Source organism: Leuresthes tenuis, unplaced genomic scaffold (assembly GCF_036924035.1).
Source record: "Leuresthes tenuis unplaced genomic scaffold, fLeuTen1.0.hap1 SCAF_8, whole genome shotgun sequence".
Taxonomy (NCBI): domain Eukaryota; kingdom Metazoa; phylum Chordata; class Actinopteri; order Atheriniformes; family Atherinopsidae; genus Leuresthes; species Leuresthes tenuis.
The window spans coordinates 16,200,481-16,211,772 of NW_027325362.1; positions in this window are offsets into that span (position 1 = coordinate 16,200,481).

Consider the following 11,292-nt stretch of genomic DNA (forward strand, 5'->3'; position numbering starts at 1 on the left):
GATATCAGTGTTTGTGTCTGTCATTCACTGTTGTCAACCCCTACCATATAATCAAAAGATGTCAAACATTTTTGGCAATAGCAGATGATTGTTTCAGAAATGTCAAGGATGTATGCAGCATCTGTGGGTTGCACATACCAAAGAGCTGTTACTATAGGATTAGTCTGCTGAGGTGTTGACAGTGACTCAAGGTAAAGACACGGCAAATGGTGTTGATATGCAAGAATACCATTACAGATGAGACACGCCACTTCTTTGTCATTTGTGTTTCAGACAGGTTTTTACAAAGATGCAAGTTGCAATAATTCTGCTTTCATAAGACATTCCCTCCCCCCCCAAAAAATCCCAGCCTTCTAAGGCTTTTCTGTGCACTTTAAGCAAAATAGTTGTACATCAATGTGAAAAATGAAAATAGATAGATAAAGCACATGCCCTCTGCAGCCACTTGGGGACAATTAATTGATTGCATCTTAAAAAAAGGATCTAAGCAGCGGACCGTTTTAAATAATCTGGGCACTTGGCCGTGCATTCAATATGATGGCCAGCACAGGGTGACTTCTTTGGATGCAAAACAATATCCAGACTGCATATCAGTCTATAAGAAAATGACTCTACTTACATAAATATTTATTACATTAGTAAATGTTTTCCTAGTAAGTCTATTGTCTCATTCACTAGTTTTAATACACGATATAATGTTAATTTGGTAAACTATGGTCCCACTTAGCCATCCCTCTTTTATAAAAGTCTGGTGTACAATTGTTGGTGAAATACAGTCTAGTTATTATTATTATCGTTTTTACCTCAGCTCTACTGTATGTATCATGTTAGAAAGCTGTGTAGAAAGACGTCATAAATCGCTAACGACATATCAGGCAGTAGATGCTTTGCTTACCTTTGACCTCTTCTGTTGTGGCTAAGTTGTAGAAATATGTAGAAAAATTCTTCAGTATCCCTATCTTTAACTTATGTGTTGTTGGGTTTATTTGTTTGTTTGTTTTTGCTTGTTATACCTGCATTTGAATCCAGCGATTCACCGTGACATCTTACAGAGTAAATGTTGTTGCAAGTGTTTTTTGACGTGGTACCACTGATTTTAATTGATGCTCCTCAGACATCTGCCTAATTTCCCTTCCCTCATATTAAAGTCAAAACATTTCTAAACTTCTTGACAGATATGCTGTATTTGTTTCCACCTGGCAAGTAATGAGTTTAAATAGTATGTATCTACTCTTACACTTCACTCTCATGTTGACACAGAAATCTTGCAATGAGTCTGAGCACGATCTACCTTTATATCAATCAATCCAATCCACATACCCATGTGATTACATCTTTGTAGTTAAAATCAGGATCCAACTTGTATCAATTAATCTTTACACCCCTAGCATCCACAGTTTCTGTTGATGATTTTAATACAATAATAGGTGTGATTCATGATGACGAATTGTGTTTAGTGAGTTTTGCTCTGCCTTCAATTTAGAATAGAAAACAAAAAATTGATAAATATCCAAGTTGTAACACGGAAATGAGCAAAACCAGGACCTTTACCTTTCCTTTACAGGTTTTGATAGTGAAAGAAAAAACTGAAATATTTTGACTTTGCCAACTCACAGTTTTACAGTAACTGGGACAGGATGGAGGTGGCAGTGAGTGATAGTCCATGCTGAAAGTCTGTTGATTTACTCAGTTTTTAACAGCAACATTAAACCAAGCGAGCGTCTTCTGCTGCAATTTATGATTTCAATTACAGTAATAAATTATTAAAAAGTCTGAGAGTGATTATCTGAAGCCTACAGGTAATAACACAAGACATATGTGGCAATTAATTGTTTGGCTATAAAGTGGAAGAATCCAAAATTTTATGTATTGCCTGCTTGAAGGAACCAGGATTAAACAAATATGTCTGCAGGTTCTTGTTTTGATTGATAAACAATGTCAACACCTCTGGTGTCAAAAACTGACTCACCAGCTATGATTATATAAAGGCTTGAAAGTGTGATCATACAAAAAGTTCTCTGCCTCTGGCTCTCTGCAGGCAGCAAAAATGCAAGTAAGGAAAAAAAATGGTAATCTCAAAGCTTAAGAAATAAGAACACAAAATGATGGGTGTCAGGCTGGCTGTGTGTATAGTGTCATCTTACTCTCCATCTTGTCTCATAATAATGCAGGAAGTTGCAAGTTTGTCAGGAAAAACAGGATTTTAAGGTGCCTGATCTTTTCCAAACCGAGAGCTTTTGATGATTATTCTATCCAAACAGTAAGGGAACAAAATTTGTTTAAAAAAGAAAAAGCTGATTGTATGGGTGGATCCAAGCTGGATGTATATCACCCAAAAACATTTTAATTTCAAACTTGCCAAATGAGAAGTCACCACATTTACAAATGCGTGATCTTCATAAACACACACACATATATTTACATATACTGTATATGTTTATATATGCAGCTATATAGGTACTATGCATTTTTATATCTCATTTAGTATGTATGCATTTGCTTAGAACAGTTAATTCATGCTCATTCATTCCTCTCTATATCTGTTCTATGTCAGAAAAATCAATCTGCTTTTCCCTTGCGAACTGAATCCTTATGAAATCCACAGAAAAACATCAGTTATTCAACAGACACAATGTTTTTGCTTTAGACATAATAACCGAGCTCCCTCAATGCAACTGATCGATTTGAAATTTTCTTCAATTTGACTGGCATCCAATCTTAGCCCGTATCTAAGCAGTCTGGGAAGAGACTAAACTAAACCCCTCTCCAACCCATACCAGCAGCAGCACAACAGTATTTCCACTGGAAGTGCTAGTTATCGGAATCATCTTGTAGCTGCAAATGAGCTGGTACCCACATTAACCCAAGAATGTAGATTGAGTGACAGAATTATTGCTGGCAAGTAAAGATAAATATGGCAATATTACAAACATTTGCCAATTTCCTGGATGAAGAAAGCTCATGCTCCTGAGTAGATGTCCTTCAAACACTGTTTGAAGTACATCTCAATTTTTAAGATTCACTTAAGCAGTGAATAGATGTGACGTGGTTGCACTGTTATTTAAGAGAAGGAAGTAAAGAACAAATGTCATGAACAGGCCCTTGATAGGGTTATTTTGGAAAATTTGGCAAGCATTTATTTCTTCAGTGGAGATTAGATTGAATGGAGAATTAATAGAGGGTCAGCCTGCTTTCATGAGCGCTTATAGGGGTACAAAGATTAATGGTCTATTGTGAATCCATTCAGAATTCAGTGAGGGGAATAATCACCAAGAGAAAACATCAGCCTGCAAATTTCTGAAAGAACTTAAAGCAATCTAAAAATATGACACTATGAAATTAAGTTTTGTCTGCACATGGAGCAAAAAAAAACTTTTTCCACCACAGTCATCTTACTGAAAGATGGAGTTAAAGCTTAAACTGCTTTGGACCACAGTTCTACATCAAGGCTGTAATATAACCAGTTGTCTGAATTGTTCACCTTTTTAGCCTGAACCTCCAAAGGTAAATTACTAGTTTAGATTTGTTGACTGGACACTTACTTGGAGTATGATTCCCCATCCTTTCTGTGCTGTGTCAAAGTGTTTTTCACAGTCCTCTGAATTAGGGGAAATAACAAATCCTCACTGAAATGTACAGGTTGAAAGTGCAAATAAAACAGAAAAATAAGTACAAAGCCTGCAGAAAATAAGTTTCTTTAATGAATGTGACAAAGGCTTAGCAACGATAAACCGAACCAAAACCAAACAACACAACAAGACCATACCTGCACAAGAACTTATTTTTTTTACATTTGACACAGAATGTGATATGAAGTCAGCTTGAGAATTTGCAGAGGAAGGGATTTAGAAAAGATAAAACCTCACATCTCAAAGAGACTCTTGAGAGGTGTGCCACATGAGATTACCAGTTGTATGACTCACAGATACTTATATATACACAGAGAAAATTCATTATATAAAGTCCTCTCTTCTCTAATCTTGAATCTCTCCAAACTGACATTGGTCAGATGTCGAGGCACGCTCATGCATGCAGTGTAAGTACTTCATTTTCAGATTTAATTAGAACTGACCGCTCATGCCAGTCATACTCAAGAAAAGTAAGTAAACACTGTTTGAATGGAAAATTAATAAGATTTCATAGATCTCTAGAAGAAGCTACAGTAGCCCATTTGGTACTGTTGATTCATTTCATTACAGCAATTTAGCAAGTTTGATACTAATTTAAAACAGTGTTATTGTTCATGAGAAATGGAAGAAATTTATTTCAGATTATTCTATCTTTTATCATCTTGATTTTTTTCTCCCCTTTTTTTATTTATCTAAAAAAAAAAATTGTCCGTGAGAAGACAAATATATTGATGTGGAGCAAAAGAAGAAATCAGGTCTTTTTGTTCTAAAAACGATTTAAAGAAGATAAACGACTGTGGTGCCAGCCTATTTGAGGGCAACCCATTCATTTTACATGACAAATCTATGATGAAGAAGAAGAATCACGTTTTCACAGTTGAGGCTAATCATGATTGCAAGTAATTTTCTTTCTTACATTTGATTGCACAGGAGTTGCAATCATTTTGTCCTCAGTCTTCATGTGAGCACTCTGTGGGGAAGCTTATCTGCATGGTGACTGACGTTGCTCTTTTGCTAAAGGCCTGTTACCTAAAGTAATGATCAATGAATTGTACAGAAAAAAAACAACTAATTTCTGCTTCTCTGGCTGTTGTTGAGTATACCTGAAAAAGTGGATGGATTAATTCTACTTTGGGCTTTAAAAGCAGTGAGGAAGGTTGGAACCTCTTTTATGGTGACTTTCACACAGCATGAAGAGAACTCCAGGCAACTCCACACTGGCATTCATGAAGGAAGAATCTGTGTGAAAATGTGTGCACCTCATGCATTCTTCACCTTGATATGAGGCGGAAATGGAAGAAGATGCCACTTAAGTTATCATAAAACTGGGCAATCTCTGTGGAATTGTTTCGTTTTGTCTTTTTTCTAATTTTGTCTCTCACTGTTACTTCTGACAATAGATTTTTATATATACTGATTATAGAATAGAAAAATACTTTATTCATTGTGGATGATATTTAGAAATTGCTCAAAAAATCTTGAGTAATTTTTTCTGACTCATGATTGTCTCATATGCTTCCAGAGGGCAGTTTGAGAATGAAACGTTAGTCATACTATGACCCACCTGTTTCTCCCAGTTCATCATCTCCACACAGACTATATTCTGTGCAGGGTCATCATATGTTCATCTGTTGTAGATGAACAGGAGTTGTCATCCTCCACTCTAGTCCTAATGTGATGTGTGAGCTAATGTGCATATCGCTCGCTGGTTTGTAATCCGAACATTTCTTTTTACCTCTCTAAGGGTGTTTGCTGATCACTTCTTACTTTTTCAGTAGATTTAGTTTTGTTCCTGATGGAGAACTGAGGTCACCAAATTAAACCAATTGCCTTTTTCTCCACATCTGTAAAGAGTGTCTCAGTTTTCTATCAAGTAAAACTGTGTAAAACCTCGTCTTTACTGTTGCTTTTATATCACACTCATATAGTTTAAACTGAATTTTAAATCATAGGGAAACATAAAATGCACATTTCTACGTTTTTGTCTAGACAGTTTCATGTATCTGGGCCCAGGGCTTACTGTCACAGATGCTATTCTGTATATCTTATTGTATCCATATATTTGCATTTAGGTGGGAAAAAAATGTCATTACATCACAGAAATGTCATCACAGAATGTCATTACAAAAAGGTGTTTAAGTAGCTGAAACAAGAGCAGTGACAGCATGCCTCTGCCAGGGCGAAATGGAACAAAATGATGAGACTGTCTCCTTCCCCAAAATGTGCCCATTGGTTGTCTGTTCACGAAAGGGGAAACAGTTGCTGAGTTTTGAGAATATGAGACCTCTAGTGGTCGTGAAAGCAACTGCATGTGAAGTCTAAAAATGGCATCCATGAAGGTGATGGTCACATAGTAAGAAGAAGGTATCATAGCCTTTACCATGTTTGTTTTCTAACCCTAACCTAGTGATGCTGTTCCCTAATACCAATCGGGAAATGACAATGTTTTGTCATAACATAAAGAAGAAATCTGTGCAGCTGAAAATAATGAATAATTGGGCCAATCGTGGCTATTCTTTTAATAAGTTTGAAATATAATGAAGTTCTTATAAATTTCTTCCATAGACTTTTTTTTAACTAAGGCAACCAGCACAATGGCACTTTTTTTGGTATAAAATAAATCTACTTTGTCCGCAGATGTCTAGTCTAAAACTGGGTAAAATTTGGTTGAAAAGTGAAAATTTTGACATGTGAAAGTAAAAGTTCTGTTGACGTCTAAGATAAGCTGAAGATGTTGATCCAATGCTCACATTTTGGAAAGATTTCACCATGGCTGTCAGTATAGATATTCCTCTCTCATGTCAGACTTGGAAGTCAAAACCCTCAGCTCACAAGCAGTTCGTGTAACCCACCGAGGCAATGCAACATGATTGATTTCAGCAGACAGCCTGTCTGTGAAATAGTTGCAATTGTTATTCCTAAATCATGTCAAATCATTACAGTTTTTTACATTTATACATCAAACTGCTATTTTTATGATGTCCGGAGGCATTGTCTTGTCAACATGCAGTTTGTACAGTTATATATAATTCATATGACAAATTAAAAGGAATTACATATTTCTACATTTCATCTGCTTGCTAAAATGAGTATGATATCATCTTCATAATCATCAATGTCATCTCTCTTTCAATTCACACTTAAACAAAGCGATTGTGTGTGTTTTACACGATGACCACATTTTTAGGGTCTGAAAAGTATAGTGAAAAAATATATCAGCTAAATAGCTGAAAGTACCACTCTGTACCATTATTCATTCTGGCAAAAAGTTCAGAAGTGGAATTACTGAAGTTTTAATTCCTAAATTGTAGCTGATGACTGCCATTTCTATTTCCTTTTTTAATTTCTATACAGTTTTGTATTTAACTGTTTGCTTTATAATCTCCCAGATGCATCTTTCCGTCAGCACACAGCTACTATAGTTCAACATAATATTGCATATGACACGTTAAATACACTGAAGAAAGAGTTCTTAGATGTTATGACCGCAAATCAAACAATTTTCAATTGAAAGTCAGCGTTTAAATCAAGGTTGGTGTTCCCATATATATTAGCATAATCTACAGACTTGCATTGTGCACCTTACAAACTACTTCAGCTTCAAGTGGTCTAAGTTTAGACAGATATGTTCAGTACAAACATTGAAATCAGGTCTAGTGCTCGTGTGTGCTAAAATGAATTATCAATGATTTATGTTGATTTATTGTCGTAAATTAAGCAAACTCTTCCAGTAAGGAAGTGATTTTGCGTGTGCATTGTAGAGACGGTGTTGTTAACGACCACAGGTACTGATTCCGTCTGACTAGTCAGTGCTCTGCGATGTTTCCATGTCAAGAGATGATATTGTCTCGGCTCAATTGGAACCTCAACTGAGGCAGTACCAACAAAGTATCAGACAGTATCGGTTAAGGGTTAATACATACAATAAAGAAAAGAAAAAGAAAATGATTAAGAAAATACGTGCATTCCATATCAAAGTCAATGGTACCATGTGATGGAAAAGCATCATAATCATGTTGCTCACTTGTGAGTCACTTTGGAAAAAAACATCCGCTAAAGGTGTATTGACTCCCACACAGTCTATAATGTTGATGGCCATGTAATGCAGTAATATCATTCAAAGGGGCTTCTCCATATCAGAGGATGTTTTCAAAGCCATTTAGAATGTTCTGGACTCCAACACTCCAACAATCTTTTGAACAAAATGCAGTTTGATGTTCACCTATACTTTAGCCACAGCAAAGTGATGGCAATATGAAGCTCAAATCCAGGTCATTCACCATCAAAAGAGATTAAGTCTGGCCATGAGTATACAGCACTGGCTTTGAGAAATGCTCTCAGAGACTCACAATGGTCCACTTGAAAGGAAAATAAAGTGCACCAAAGGACTAGTTCCAGACCAGATATATATGATATCACTCTCAGATGTTTTGTCCCACAAAAGAAAAGCAATCTGTGGAGCTGAAAATAATGAATAATTGGGCCTATCGTGCCTATTCTTTTGGATAAGTTTGAAATACAATAGAGTTCTTACAAATTATTTCCATAGACTTTTCTGTTGGTTATACTGGATTGTTAATCATGTCAGCTTCAGCCTTCACAGAAAATTATACTTTGCTTTGAATGAAAAGGTACTCTGGGAGGCAATATACATCCATCTTTTTTTTTTTTGTGATAATGTTACATTGTACAAGTAAGCTGAAAGAAAGGAAGACATATTCTGAGTACTGCCTCCACTGCTAGCGCCACAGTGTAGAAACTACATCTGATATGGGCCTTGACACAATAGAAATTTGAGACCATGAGAGTGAAACTTCTCTCAATATAAAGCATTATCCAATAATCACATCAGCCACCCTTTTATTGATAATCTACAATTGCTGTGCTTGCCATATAATGTAAGGCAAAAGCTGTATTAGTTTCTTTCTTTCTTTTCTTTTTTAATTATTTAGGAAGACTATAATAAAAATGGGTATACCCAGCACTGGATTTTTAATTTCATTAAAATATATCCTGCTTTCCACTCCCATTTTTATCCGTTTCATCCATGTTTTATCCATGTTTTCGCTGTTTTTTAAAAAAAGATGCATTTTATCCCCTGTGGTTATTATTTCCTGCTACTGGTTTCTTCTCCTTTTGTGTACAAGCTTCTTCAATTACCTGAAATCCTGTGATGGGATGAACCAGTTTAAGTCTAGTTTTAGTGCATACATTGCACAAGCAATTCGACCTCTAATTACATTGTCTGTATGTGTAAGTCCAGCTTGAGAGCATCAATTTCCTTTTTTTATTTATTAATTTTTTTAATGATTTCAGTCAGACTAACATGTTTACATGAATTCAAAAAGTCCAGAGTTGATCTGATTAAAAAAAGTAATTACTGTATTCTGGTTGAGTGCCATGTAAACAAGCCTAATGAAAGCAAGGGTAATGAAGACACAATAAAACAAAATGCAATTAAAGTAAATGTAAAACGGAGACACCTATCAATAAAGTAGAGAAAAATAAACGCATTTCATTTGATGGTCTCAGTTCAGGAACAAACGACCAGAACAAAAACTGTTGAGTTGAATAAAGAAACGTCGATCAGCTCTTTTTGTTTAGAGCAAAGCAGATGTTATAAAAAGGTTGAAAAAAACAAAGTAGTCATCAGATTCCAAATGAAAGACAAAAATGAATATCCGCTTTCAAAAGGACAGCATAGCTCATACGATACACAATGTTGCTTAGAGGTGATCAAGTGGATGACACACATGCAGAAATGCAGCATGGCATGACTGTAAGCTACGGGAGATCTATTTTGTTTTCTGTTAAATCATGTTGTCTCTTTCCATTTTCCAAGCTTAAATTGCTCTTAGAATGTGCGCACTCAGGGTCTGAAGAATGTGCAAGGTGTACACTTTCTCACTGCACATTTGCTCTTGACTAAATACTAGTTTGTGGGTGGGAAAAGGTGTATGGATGGTTTATGTGTTTACGTGCCATTTATGTATTTGGCCCCAGGGGCTTATAATCGGCTTGGCTTAAATGATCATGCACATGAAAGGGTGCCACATATACATCTAAAGAGGTTATTTCCTAATAAATTAATGCTTTATGTTCAGTCATATACATCGTTATACTGCATTTGAGTTGCCATTTGGTGATATTTCCACTATAAACTGATCAGAAAAGGGACACATTTGTGTATCGAAATTCACCAGAATGCAATAAATGAAGATGTCAGACTTAGTTGCAGTAGTTCAGTCCCACCAGCTGCCATCAAGAAAAACCTCTACATGTACTTTGCTCTACCACTTCCACACTGCCAGGTCATGCAATCTGTCAGTAATATTGAGTTCTAGCCAGTGTTTTTCCTCATCATTTCTCCGCACTCTGTATTCTTTCCACTGCTTCTTCTGAGTTTCTTACAAATCTCTCCAGCCTACTGCTTGTCTGTGCTCGTCTCTAGAGAATCCCCTCCACACTGGTCTGGACCCTTGTTTCTACTTGACTCATCAGTTCCCTCTCCACCCTGCCCTGTCTCTAAGTCTTTGAGCACCAGGTTTCTCTATTGCTTCTGTCGAGTGGATACAGCTCACCCCCCCTCACCTCTACACCTCTGCTCAGTTGTTCAGCCTGGAGCCTCAACACAGCTCCCAGCTTTGCCTGCTCTCTAAAATTTGTGCAATTGTTTTCTATCCCTGAAATACCGCTCCAACATCTGTTGCTCAAGTATGGCACCCTCAAGTATGTGCACTAATTTGTGGAGCCACTTCTAATAAATAATTACCTAAGCTTATGGTCCTAAGATAAATGACATTTTAGGAAACACATTTATTGATTTCTGATGATGAACAAGATTTCGTCAGTAGAATATATATCAAAGGAAATCTTAGCATAAAGAGGAAATACACGGTGTCTCCTGACAATGTCAGAAAAATCAATGTACAATAAACTCAGGGTCTCATGTAAAATCACAATGACAAGAGCAAGAATATATTGACAATTCCATTTTCTGTAGATGTCTATGACTCACGTTGCTGAGTAGGCTTCTTTTTCCCAGAATTTCACCTTATAATAACAGTAAAAAAAAAACAACAAAAAAACTGTTATCACAAGATCATTTTAAGTGCTCTAAGGACACATTAAACACACCTCAGGGTACGCCTGCCCAACCAATCAGCTTCAGGTTAGAGTATATATTCAAGCAACAAGGTTGGCAGACAGAGAAGCACGATTTACGATGCCTGTTTCCCTGAACAGCAAGACTAATGCCAGGGTGAATTCACCAAAGAAATTATAGATAATGACTTCTAATGACATTTAGAAGCCATTATTCTTCATGAGAAGAAGAAGAACAACAATAAAATGACTGAAGGTATTATTTTCCTTCATAAAGCAGACCTACTTGTAAGTCCTGTCCATTCAACCATTATCTTCACTCATTAACAGAAAACTGGTCCTGATGGAACAGTTGAACAAATTTATTCTGATAAAGTGTACTCTTAGGCAGTTTGATCTCACAGGTTAATTGGCTGTAGCTATATGCAATATTCTCAAATGGTCTTTGTCTTGTAACGGAGCTCTGCATTGAATTGTCATCACACAATATGCTTGCGTTCGGTGGAATATGAAGTCAATGTGAAAATGAACGTTCTCTAAACTTTTTTTTTGTACCTTT